Source organism: Polypterus senegalus, chromosome 16 (genome assembly GCF_016835505.1).
Source record: "Polypterus senegalus isolate Bchr_013 chromosome 16, ASM1683550v1, whole genome shotgun sequence".
Lineage (NCBI taxonomy): Eukaryota > Metazoa > Chordata > Cladistia > Polypteriformes > Polypteridae > Polypterus > Polypterus senegalus.
Window position 1 is genome coordinate 4,126,997 of NC_053169.1, and position 14,107 is coordinate 4,141,103.

Genomic DNA, 14,107 nt, shown 5'->3' on the forward strand with positions numbered 1-14,107 from the left:
GGTCCGCACATCAACCTTCGACTAATCAGGTGCCGGGACTCGTCGGGACTCTAAAAACAGGTGCAGCTACGGAGAAACGAACGAAAAGTGTGGGACGGGGAACGGGGACTGTCGAAGAGGTGCGAGAAGTACCGAAACTAAGCACTGACCGGGGAAAAAAGGCAAATTCACAAGATGTCACACGTGTGCGCATTGGGGCCGCGTAAAGGCTCAAGTCATGGGAATTTCCGGCTGGAACACAAGAGGGCGCTGTTGGCCAACACTTTATCTCTTCCTCCCTTTGCAGGCTGTTAGACTGGCGGCTTTACAACTCACTTCTGGTGTCCACCTGCCTGGCACAGGAATAATAAATCCATCCATCCATTATCCAACCCGCTATATCCTAACTACAGGGTCACGGGGGTCTGCTGGAGCCAATCCCAGCCAACACAGGGCACAAGGCAGGAAACAAACCCCGGGCAGGGTGCCAGTCCACCACAGGGCACACACACACACTAAGGACAATTTAGAATCGCCAATCCACCTGACCTGCATGTCTTTACACTGTGGGAGGAAACCCACGCAGACACGGGGAGAACATGCAAACTCCACACAGGGGTAACCCGGGAAGGGAACCCGGGTCTCCTAACTGCGAGGCAGCAGCGCTAACCACTGCACCACCGTGCCACCCATAATAAATATTAATAATAATAATAAAATCTTGACCTTTATATAGCGCTCTTCTCACTGCGCTTTACACAGACAGTGGGGAGCCACTTCAAGAAGCACTCATGTGCAGCCATTTCTGCACCCTTGAGCCTTTAGGTGGTGAAGAGGAGAGCGACGGTTAGCCAGCTAGAGACAGGGGATGATTAGGGGCCAGGATGAGCCAACCACGCAGAGCATAGAGACACGCCACACGCTTTACAACAGAGATTATTTACGACCTCGATTGAAGTCCTAGTGTCCCCGTCACTGCACTGGAGCGTTACGATTCACACACAGAGCCCTGGGTAAGCGCCCCCTGCTGGCCTTGCCAAGACCTCCTCCAGCAGAAACCCCAGCCTCTCCAAGATGGTCTCCCGTCCAAGTACTTGCTGGGCCCAAAGCTGCTTAGCTTCAGCTGGACGACCCGTTTTGAAGGGCAGGAGGTTACAGAAAAGTTTAAATGTAAATGTTAAACTGCGCCGATTTTCTGAATGCAGAATAAGAGAAGACAAAGAACAAGAGCAGCTGATTTGATGAGAGCAATGAGTCAAAAGAGAAAGTGGGTGACAAAAGCCTGCAGCCACAGGTGGGCGCCAGCGCTGACTTAGGGAACTGCTTGCTCTGCTGCCCTCTTCAGGTGAGGTTAGGGACACAGCAGAAGGGGGCCTAAAGTAACCATTTCCAGGGGACTCCTGTAATTTTACTTTCCTGTCCAGTGAGTTTAGAGACATTTACTGCCAGAAGACCCCCAGCATCAGGTGGTCTGCCTTGGATCTTGAGCAGTTCCTTGTCACCTCCACACTTTGCTGTTGACGTCGCTCTGTTGCAGGCTCATCTTTGTCTCGTCTGCCCACAAGACCTTTAAAAGAATTCTGCTGGCTCTTTGAAGTCCTTTGTCACAAACTGTCATCTGGCCGTCCTGTTTTTGTGGCCTCTCTATTTGTGTTCATGACGTCTTCTGCCGATAGTCGCCTTTGACACACACACACGTCAGCCCCCTGCCGACTGCTTCTGATCGGTCACACAGGCGTTTAGGTCTTCTGCTATCCCATAGTGAGGATTCGTCTGTCATCAGCAGTGGAGCTCCTCGGCCCAAACATCATGGAGGGCACCGTCTGTTTAGGGGTTTAAGTGCATTTGTTCTTGAACTTTATACATTTGTATATAAAACTTCTATTTAGCATTTTAGACCTGAGTGGTGGTCTGGGCTCTCCCTGTCTAGTGTCTCGGGGTATTCAGTGGGGCTGTGCCTTGCCTGCCATGTCATTGTCACTATCTGTGAAGCCTCATTGGCTGAGGTGCCACCTTAGGGGTCCGGTCAGTTTGCAGCACACGGTTACTGAGTCCCCCTCGTTGAACCGTCACCTTATCGTGGTGGAGGGGTTTGCGTGTCCCAATGATCCTAGGAGCTATGTTGTCCAGGGCTTTATGTCCCTGGTAGGGCCACCCAAGGCAAACTGGTCCTAGGTGAGGGATGAGACAAAGAGGTTCAACAAACCTCCAATGAAGAATAAAACTTGGACGACGCTTTCCCTTGCCCGACGCTGGTCACCGGGGCCCCCCTCTGGAGCCAGGCCTGGAGGTGGGGCTCGATGGCGAGCGCCTGGTGGCCGGGCCTGCACCCATGGGCTCGGCCGGGCACAGCCCGAAGAGGTAACGTGGGTCCTCCTCCCCATGGGCTCACCACCTATGGAGGGGCCAAGGAGGCTGGGTGCAGTGTGAGTTGGGTGGTGGCCGAAGGCGGGGACCTTGGCGGTCTGATCCTCGGCTACAGAAACTGGCTCTTGGGACGTGGAATGTCACCTCTCTGAAGGGAAGGAGCCTGAGCTGGTGCGCGAGGTCGAGAGGTTCCGGCTAGATATAGTCGGACTCACCTCGACGCACAGCTTGGACTCTGGAACCAATCTCCTTGAGAGGAGCTGGACTCTCTACCACTCTGGAGTTGCCCCCGGTGAGAGGCGCCGAGCAGGTGTGGGCATACTTATTGCCCCCACTGGAGCCTGTGCATTGGGGTTTACCCCGTGGACAGAGGGTGGCCTCCTCCGTGGGGAAGGGTCCTGACTGTTGTTTGTGCGTATGCGCCAACAGCAGTTTGGAGTATCCACCCTTTTGGAGTCTCTGAGGGTTGCTAGAGGGCATACCTTCTGGGATTCCCTCGCTTTGCTGGGAGACTTCAATGCTCACGGGCAATGACAGTGAGACCTGGAAGGGCGTGATTGGGAGGAATGGCCCCGATCTGAACCCGAGCGGTGTTTTGTTATTGGACTTCTGTGCTCGCCACGGATTGTCCATAACGAACACCATGTTCAAGCATAAGGGTGTTCATATGTGCACTTGGCACCAGGACACCCTAGGCCTCAGGTCGATGATCGACTTTGTGGTCGTGTCGCCGGACTTGAGCCATATGTCTTGGACACTCGGGTGAAGAGAGGGGCGGAGCTGTCAACTGATCACCACCTGGTGGTGAGTTGGCTTCGATGGTGGGGGAAGATGCCGGTCAGACCTGGTAGGCCCAAACGTGTTGTGAGGGTCTGCTGGGAACGGCTGGCAGAGTCCCCTGTCAGAAGTAGCTTCAACTCCCACCTCCGCAGAACTTCAACCACGCCCCGAGGGAGGTGGGGACATTGAGTCCAATGGGCCATGTTCCGTGCTCTATTGTTGAGGCGGCTGACCGGAGCTGTGGCCGCAAGGTGGTCGGTGCCTGTCGTGGCGGCAATCCCCAACCCGCTGGTGGACACCGCGTGAGGGATGCCAAGCTGAAGAAGGAGTCCTATAGGACTTTTTGTCCTGTGGGTCTCTGGAGGCAGCTGATAGGTACCGCAGGCCAAGCGAACGCTGCTTCGGTTGTTGCTGAGGCAAAACTCGGGCATGGGAGGAGTTTGAGAGGCCATGGAGAACGACTTTCGACGGCTTCGAGGAGATTCTGGTCCACCGTCCGCGCCTCAGGAGGGGAAGCAGTGCAGTGTCAACACCGTGATATGGTGGGGATGGTGCGCTGCTGACCTCACTGACGCTAGGGTCGGTGGGAGGAGTACTTCAAGACCTCCTCAATCCCACTAACATGCCTTCCACGAGGAAGCAGAGCCTGGGGACTCTGAGGTGGGCTCTCCCATCTCTGGGACTGAAGTCACCGAGGTGGTCAAAAAACTCCTTGGTGGCAGGGCCCCGGGTGGATGAGATACCGAGTTCCTTAAGGCTCTGGATGTTGTAGGACTGTCTTGGTTGACACGCCTCTGCAACATCGCATGGACATCGGGACAGTGCCTCTGGATTGGCAGACGGGGTGGTGGTCCCCTCTTTAAAAGGGGACCGGAGGGTGTGTTCCAACTATAGAGGGATCACACCTCAGCCTCCCTGGAAAAGTCTATTCGGGGTTCTGGAGAGGAGGGTCCGCCGGATAGTCAACCTCGGATTCAGGAGGAACAGTGTGGTTTTCGCCCTGGTCGCGAACAGTGGACCAGCTCTTCACCCTTAGCAGAGTCCTGAGGGTGCATGGGAGTTTGCCCGACCGGTCTACATGTGTTTTGTGGACTTGGAAAAGGCATTCGACCGTGTCCCTCGGGAATCCTGTGGGGTGCTCCGGGAGTATGGGGTACCGGACCCCTGATAAGAGCTGTTCGGTCTCTGTACAACCGTGTCAGAGCTTGGTCCGCATTGCCGCAGTAAGTCGAGCCCGCTTCCAGTGAGAGTTGGACTCCGCCAGGGCTGCCCTTTGTCACCATTCTGTTCATAACTTTTATGGACAGAATTTCTAGGCGCAGCCAGGGTGTTGAAGGGGTCCGTTTGGTGGACTCAGGATTGGGTCACTGCTTTTGCAGATGATGTTGTCCTGTTTGCTTCATCAGGCCGTGATCTTCAGCTCTCTGGATCGGTTCGCAGCTGAGTGTGAAGCGGCTGGGATGAGAATCAGCACCTCCAAATCCGAGAGCATGGTCCTCAGCCGAAAAGGGTGGAGTGCCCACTCAGGGTTGGGGGGGAGATCCTGCCCCAAGTGGAGGAGTTCAAGTATCTCGGGGTCTTGTTCACGAGTGAGGGAAGAATGGAGCGTGAGATCGACAGGCGGATCGGTGCGGCATCCGCAGTGATGGGCTCTGCATCGGTCTGTCGTGGTGAAAAGGAGCTGAGCCGTAAGGCAAAGCTCTCAATTTACCAGTCGATCTACGTCCTACCCTCACCTATGGTCATGAGCTATGGGTAGTGACCGAAAGAACGAGATCGCGAATACAAGCGCTGAAATGAGTTTCCTCCGCAGGGTGTCTGGGCTTTCCATTAAAGATAGGGTGAGAAGCTCAGAGTAGAGCCGCTGCTGCTCCGCATCGAGAGGAGTCAGATGAGGTGGCTCGGGCATCTGATCAGGATGCCTCCTGGACGCCTCCCTGGTGAGGTGTTCCGGCACGCCCAACCGGGAGGAGGCCCCGGGGAAGACCCAGGACACGCTGGAGGGACTATGTCTCCCGGCTGGCCTGGGAACGCCTTTGGGATTCTCCCGAAGAGCTGGAAGAAGTGGCCGGGAGAGGGAAGTCTGGGCCTCTCTGCTTAAGCTGCTGCCCCCGCGACCCGACCTCGGATAAGCGAAAGAGGATGGATGGATGGATGGATGGATGGTTACTGAGTCTGCAGAACTGGCTCAGAAGACCACCAGGGAGAGAAGCGACGAGTTTCCTCAGCTTTCTTAAAAGAATGTTCTCTGCTCAGATCTTTAGACAATGGAGGCTGAATTTGACTCCCATTTGAGGTCTTTTGAGCTAACGGGGCCAAAATGTTTGGAAGACCCCACTGTGCTCACCACGATCACCTCTGCCTTGTTGATATCTAAGGGGAAATGGAAAGGTGGACTCTGACACGAGTCTCTTATCATCTCAACAGTTCCTTGTGCATCAATTCTGGTCGCCACCTCACCAGGTGGACTACTGCTGTCCTGCAGGCAAACTCATCATCACGACTGAATACTACATAAAAAAAGGGGAACGGACAGCAGCAGTTATATATATATATATGTGTGTGTATCCCCCATGACACAAGTGCTGAGATCCTTTACTCGGCACCTAATTGAAGCCCCTTTGGTAGACATTACAGCCCGGAAACTTCCTGGGATTGACAAGACAAGCTTCACTCACCTGGATTTGAGTTGTGCAGATCCTCTCGGGGTCCGTTGGGTAACATGGGGACCATCGGTGGACGTCTATTTTCAGGTCTCCCCAGAATTGTTCAATCAGACCTTCTGCCACTGAGGGGCTTTGCTGCTGTGACACCTGCTAATCCAATGTCAGCTCATGACCCTCGCCTGCCAGCCCCTTTTGTCTCAAACGGCCTGTTCCTCCAAGTCCGTTAGTCGAACAAATGCAACTGTGGGGAGTCCAAGGGGCCGCAGTGGATCATTGAAGATCTGAAGGCTCCAGTGGACCATCTGTGGCCAGCATTTTCAATGAGAGGTCCAGCGATACAGAGAGCCACGTGGCGTCTATATAGTGAGGAGCAAAGTCCACATCTTTGAGCCTTTCTTATTGGTCAAAGGAGCTCTAAGCCACACCCCCACTCTCATTTCATTGGTTGGAATTCACTTAGCATTTCATGAAGCTGTTAGCCGAGGGGTGCACAAGCTATATAGCGCCACACCTGTGACAGGTGAATTTGTCACGCTGTTGAGGACTTGTCAACCCCGAGTGCCAGTGTGTCGATATGCCAGGATCAATGAGAGCAGCAGGGATGACAAAGGCTTGCAGCTTAAAAGCTTCATTTATTAAAACTCCTAAATGTCATAAAACATCAGCACTAATTTGACACTTTGAAGAATTAGAGAATTCAAACCTGGGGTCAGACTGGCTTACCTCACCTGCCATAACATAACAGCAGAACAAAAAAATGAAAATCAACCAAAGCATTTCTCCATTGTTCAGTAACGTCTGCGTCTGTGAAAGGTCAGCTAGGATTACACGTGTCAATAATGCGATGAAGCAGAGGATCTAAAAGAGACAAAGACATTACTGTAGTTGTGTACTGCAAGATGCAGACTAAAGAGAAACCACTAGGGGGCTCTGTCTCCTGCTCGCTTCACTCGCCCACCCCTGGGTTTGGCTTTCAACAGTGGGGTGGGACCCCCTAGGGGGGCACGGAGTAACAAAAAGGGGGCACGAAGATGTGAAAAAAAGACACTAGAACAATAAATATAGAGTTAGATAAATGTCAAGAAAAGTTAAGTAGGTATAATCAAATATGCATCTACATTTCAAAAAACTGTTAGGGGGGGCGCGATTAAAACTGTTATGAAAACTCGGGGAGCAAAAACGTAAAGGTTGAGAAACGCTGGTTTACAATACAATACAATACAATTTATTGTTGTACAGCCCAAAATTACACAATGAGTGCCGCAATGGGCTTCAACAGGCCCGGCCTCTTGACAGCCCCCCAGCCTTGACTCTCTGAGAAGACAAGGAACAACTCCTAAAAAAAAAAACAGTGGGGAAAAAATGGAAGAAACCTCGGGAAAGGCAGTTCAAAGAGAGACCCCTTACCAGGTAGGGTGGGCGTGCAGTGGGTGTAAAAAGAAGGGGTCAATACAATACAATAGACAGAACAGAACAAATCCTCAATACAGTATAGAAATAAAAATGTTAGAAGTACAGAGCAGAATTTAACAGTAGATGATATCACATAATATGATTTGGATTTTTTTAGAGTCCTGGAGACCTCATCCATCAAGCTGCCTCCCCATTTGGCCATTGCACAGCTGAAACAGTGCTGGGCCAGCCAATCCGATGAAAGGACCCTCTTTCCCATGATTCCTGTGATCCTCCATCAGGGATGACTTTACCATAGGCAGGCAAACAACTTGGCAGGTGGGCGTGGCACCAATGGCACATTTGAGTACCGAAAGAGAAACAGAATAGGTGAGGGTTAGTATTCAAATTATAACTATCATGTTACTTATGTTTTAGTGCTAATGACAGTCTGTACAGTAAATCAGCAGCTCTAGTCAGGGTGTGCTAAACTGAAGTCGTGAGATTTAAAAGCTGAGACCGAAGGGGCATCTCTTACAGTAGCAGGCAGACCATTCCACAGTTTAGGGGCCCTGTAACTAAAAGCTCGACCTCCCACTGTTATTTTATTAATCCTTGGAATCCTAAGGACCGCATCTTGAGATCTTAATGTGCGCTCAGGTTTGTAAGTCATGATAAGTTCAGACAAGTAAGCCGGACCTTGGCCATTTAATGCTTTATATGTTAAAAGGAGGATTTTGAAATCTGCCCTAAACTTAACTGGGAGCCAGTGTAAGATTTAAGAACTGGGGTTATGTGTTCATATTTTCTTGTTCTTGTAATAATTCTTGCAGCGCATTTTGGATTAACTGGAGGCTGTATAAAGAACAGTTTGAACAGCCAGTGAACACCGCATTGCAGTAGTCAATCCTACTAGAGATAAATGCATGAATTAATTTCTCACAATCCTGTTTATTTAGAAAGCGCCTTAATTTCCTAACATTTTAAGATGGAAAAACATGTTTTGGACAACTTTGTAATATGCTTTAAATGACATGCTAGAGTCAAAGATAACTCCTAGATTGCGGGCTGATTCAGTAAAATTAATTGGGATTCCAACTGAGTTAAATGATGACAAAATATTGCTGTGATCAGCGTCATTCCCTCCAACAATTAACATCTCTGTTTTATCTGTATTTAAAGACAAGTAGTTCTCATTCATCCATTCCTTTAATTCACTAACACAACTAATTAAAGACAACATCGGAGAAACTTCATTTGATTTAAATGAAAGGTATAACTGGGTGTCATCTGCATACGAGTGAAAATTAACATTATGTTTCCTAATGAGAGATCCCAGTGGAAGCATGTAAAGTGAAAACAGTAAAGGTCCAGTACTGAGCCCTGCGGGACACCATATTGAACTTCTGTGTATAATGATGGAGTACTGTCAGCACATTTCTGTACATATTGGAATCGATTTGATAAATAAGAACTGAACCAAGCGAGCACGGGCCTGTAAGCCCAACATCGCTTTCTAGCCTGTGCAGTAAAATAGAATGGTCAATGGTGTCAAATGCTGCACTTAAGTCCAACAACATAATTACAGTGGAGTTTCCTTCATCAGAGGATATCAGAATGTCATTTACAACCCGTGTTAGTGCCGTTTCTGTACTATGACCAGTGCGGAAACCAGACTGGAATTTCTCAAATAAATTGTAATGCGTAAGGTGTGACTGAAGCTGACTGGCGACTACTTTTCTAGTATTTTAGAGAGAAATGGTAAATTTGAAATAGGCCTATAATTATTTAGTATGTGTGGGTCTAGGTCTGACTTTTTAAGTAAAGGTTTAATGACTGACACTTTTAGTGCATCAGGTACTGTGCCATGCAGTAATGAACTATTGATAACGGTTAGAATAGGCGCTGCAAGAACATCCATTGCACTTTTTACTAGTTTTGTTGGCACTGGATCTAGGGAACAAGTAGTGGGCTTCATTTTCGAAATTAAAGTTCAGACTTCCTGCTCAGTTACAGGATTAAAATGACTAAAGTGCTGAATGCAATGCGAGGCAGGGCCTGCTAAGCTAGTATTTGGTTTGTACTGTGATGCTGAGATCTGGGATCTTATATTTTTAATTTTCTCATTGAAGAAGTTCATAAAGTCTGTACTGCTAATATCTGTTGGTATTTTGCACTGTTGATCTGAATTCCCATTTGTTAATTTAGCCACTGTTCTAAACAGTACCCGAGGATTTTTATTATTGCTATCTATTAATGTAGAATAGTATTCTGAGCGAGCTTTAAAGAGGGCTTTTTTATATTTATTTACACTCTCTGTCCATGCAATTTGAAAGACATGTAGCTTTGTTGTTCTCCATCTGCGCTCCAGTTTTCGACACTCTAATTTAAGAGCTCGAGTGTTTTCATTAAACCAGGGAGAGTTTCTATGTGCTTTGATCACTTTTGTTTTAGGGGAGCCACTGTGTCCAGAGCATCTCTCAAGGTCACATTATAATGTGATGTTAGCTGATCTAAATGGTTTTCCACAATTACACTCGACTTACTCAAGGTATCTATAAATTTTGAAGCAGAATTACAATCTAGATGTCACACTGTCTTTGTTTTAATCTGTGAGTGCGTTGGCAGGGTCAGGACTAAATCAAATGTAATTAAGTAGTGATCGGAAATAACTTCATTTAATGGAGTAATATTTAAATTTTGAATTTCAACTTTGTAAGTTAGAATTAAATCTAATGTGTGGTTATGATTATGAGTATGAATTTAACTATACTAAATAAATAAAACATTTGCTAAAAGTGTCAGTTTCCACATCAATGTGTACGTTAAAATCCCCATCAGAACTACGTGATCATAATTTATAGCCAAATCAGACAGAAGGTTGCTAAATTCAGTCATGAACAATGAATATGGCCCTGGTGGTCTGTAGACTAGCACTATAATTGTGTTGGAATCTGTTTTAATATTTAAAATTAATGCCTCAAAGGATGTAAAGTTGCCTAAATTTTTGGATGTGATTTACATTTTGTTACAATGAATTATTCCAAGGCCTCCTCCTCGACCAGAATCTCTAGACTTATGAAGGAACGAGTATCCATCTGGTGACGCCTCAGCTAGGTGAACAGTGTCATATTTACTAAGCCAGGTTTCAGTGAGAAGACACAGATCAGATTTTGTACTTAATATGATATCATTTACCAAAACAGCTTTAGTGCCAAGAGAGCGAATGTTCAATAAACAGCATTTAAAACTGCATGGTTCTTTCTGAACTGCTGATATATTTTTTGTTTTAATTTGAAGTAAATTTCTATTACAGATGCCCCTGGTGGAGGGTCTGGTTTTATCCCTTGGTCTAATTATACACCTTATTTTTGGTTATCAATTAATTTAAGGTTTGTATCAAGACTAAATTTACTGGATGCCCCACAACAGGGATTATGGGTAACAGCTTCAGGATAGTAACAGGTGGGATAAACAACAAGATGACATGACTGCGGCCTGGATGGAGCTCTAATCAGTCAACCAGGCAGTTTTGCTGCCATATTTTGGGATAATACATAAGATCCCCTCCAGTTAGGATGAAGACCATCTCTTCTGAAAAATCCAGGCCTTTCCCAAAAATCATCCCAATTGTTCACAAACGCTATGCTTTTATTTGCACACCAGGTTTCTAGCCAGCAGTGAAGGAATGCAATCTGCTATAAATCACATCCCCTCTATACAATCTTGGTAAGGGACCAGATACAATTAAATTCCGACATTTTCTTTTAGCTTTGGTGCATAGAGAGATGAAGTTCCTCTTTAATACCTCAGATTGCTGTAAATAAATATCATTAGTGCCGACATGCAGCAATAAGGTAGATACTTCATCGTCGGCGACACGGTCCAATGCGGCCTCTATGTCAGAAATCTTGGCCCCTGCGAGGCACTTAACATTAACTGCTGGTTTAACATGGTTTGGAATTCTAACATTCCGCACTATGGAATTGACAATTATGAGCACTTTCTTATTCTCAGTTTACCGGATAAACAATTTAAAGAGATTGTTATTTTCATGGGAATTGTTACATATGCATTATTTTCACTTTTACTTTAACAAAAAAAAACAATACTTGTCGTTTATTTCGGACCCCAGGCGTGGTTACATCTCTTTCTCGCGGGACGTATAACGCTGCTGGCGTTGTGAAGGCTGAACGCAGGCTAAGGAGATGCGCTGGGATCGTAGTTTGTCGTTGTTTTAAGAGCTGGGAGCACATAAAGCGTCTCTGCCAAAAGCATTCCAACAACTGCTAAATTGGAGCCCAAATCACATCTAATGCCTTCATCCAAAGGCACTTTGCCAGATTACTTCAGTGAACTACGCCAATTTGGTTTTGGAGAAGATAAAAAAAGCCGGGAGAATGTTGATTGGCTCTTAGTGGCGCGCATGCTTGGAAGCGTCCTGTGTGGTACTGCGCGTCTTTGAAACCACAACACGTGCATTTCCAACACAGAGCTTTCAAAAACGGTAAGCACGAAGATTTTCTTGTTTTGTATAGCATGGAAACGTGATGTATGAGAAGTTAATTTATTTTGGAATTACTAAATGAATTCAATCGTTTAGTGTTTGTTTGGCGAAATTTGTGCGACGTAACACCGGCCTCTTTACCGCCGTGTGAACGGAGAGACCAGGCGCTTTAGTTATGATTGCTTTCCAATACGGGAGGAGTCCATACCCGTTTAAGAGCCCGTGTTGTTGTTCCGCTGTTAAAAAAAACAACCCATAGCGTTAATGTAATGACGAGTGACACAAAATGCGAAACGAGCTTTTTTTCGCCACGTGCTGAAATCACTCGCTCCACTTTTTTCTCTTCTCGCCTGTTTCAAGCTACTCTACTTAATTTTTTTTTAACATTTTCACAACCCTGGAATCATGTCGCGAGTACAGTGGCGTCGTATAATCGATCTGAAAACACTGAATCATTTTTAATTTGTAAATTCCTAACTTGCGCGAGGCCAATGCTGCCTGTGGCACACCAACAGAGTCACGCTGCAGACTGCAATACCGCACGGAACGAACGCCCTTCAGAGCACAACATCCAGTAGTACACACCCATGTAATGACGCAATTATCATACCGCCCTTTCACGTCACTCGTGTCACGCCCCCTGCGAGACGGTGTTGACGCGCTCGCTGCACAGTACGCTGTAGATGGTGGAGTTGTACAAATTATAACAGTTTTCTGTCTGGTCAAACATAAATGACTTCCAGTCTCATACTTATGCTATCAAATCATTCTAAGCTCTTTCATGATTCTAACACTTCGCCGATATAAAGTACAGTTTCTTTTTTTACTATTTTAAATGGTTGTTCATTACGTTTTCCCCTGAAGTGTTACATTATAGTAAAAGTAACAAATCTTATTACTATCCAGTGTTTCAAACGGAATGTGCCTCATGAAACTCTTTTCAATCTATAAATGTATTTCATATTCCCACTAGCAAATTATACACATGTGAAACAATAATAAGCTTCATTATTTTTAGAAGGTTTTCAAAAACAGCGCTACATATAAAGTTAGTTTTAAAACTGACAAGGAAACATTTTAGGAAACAGTCAGTTATTTATTGATTTGATCCATCAGCGTTTTCATTACTAAAAGCTGCATGTGTCACATACTGGATGTCACGTCCATATCGATTGAAAGGCATGTGACAGCCAGTAGATTTTACATTATTTTACATTTTTTAACAACTTTTCAGTTGAGACAATCGTGATTGTTCTTAAACCTTTTTTGTGCAACATTTTAGTTGATTGCAAAGACCCAACTTATACCAACATAGACTCAAACTGTCTTTGAGTCGTCGTCTTTGTAAAATTTTGTACAACTACTACTAATAATAAATAATAAATAGTGGATCAGTTAGTGTGCGTTCAGCAGGGACTTATCCCGAGGTGATCTCATCATTAAACATCCCGTATTTATTGTCTTGTGCATACTGTACAATGATATTGTTATTTACTGTACATGCCTCTCCAGAACAGCGAGAATGTCATAAAACACAACAAAGATATAGAATACAATTTACAGTAGAGCTACATGTTCAGGTATATTTCAGATATTTATACCTTGTCTTTTTCTTACAATGTTTCTTATTACGATTGGCTGTTCAGTAACTCTAACTAAACACTTTCTCTGAAGCCATACTTGGCGCCATTGGTTCTTTACTATTTGCCAGAAGGGAGGATTACAATTCAGTTGGATTCCTAGCAGACTATATGGGCACAGGATGATAATATTCTCAGGGATATGAAATCCATAGTACTCTCTACTATTCTCTGCTGTCTGTCTTTACGGGTTCTTCTGTGGTGCCAATCTGTGCCACCACCACCACCACCTCAACAGGGCACCATGCAGCCCCCTGCATTGATAGATTGAAGAAGGTGGCTCAGCTGCCCACAAGACCAACATCACCAAATACTATCATGATGAGGTCCGATTTATGAAGTAGAAGGTCCGAAGGGGGCTGGGTGGTCTGTTGGCCCCCTTTGAACCCCTGCAGATTTTGGTTTTCACTCTAACCTAACTGGAGTTTTTGTTTCTTCTGTCCTCAAGCCATCTCATCTTACCCTTTACTTTGTTCCTTACTCTGTAATATTATTGCCTAATCTTATTTGTTCTTGTCGTCTTGTGAAGCACTCTGAGCTCCACGACATGTGTGATAATCTGCTATAGAAACACATATTACTGATGTTAAAGCGGTCACTTGACTTGGCCTGCCCCTACAGGTTAAAGATTACAGTCCAAGTTAATAGGAGGGCATCAAGTCCACTCTCGTGTCACACACGTGCAAATAGGGGGATGTTGTGTGGACCAAGTAAAGGTAATTCCACGCCAGGCCAGGGTGCATTAAACCTTCTCCTGCTATCTCTACAGACCAGCC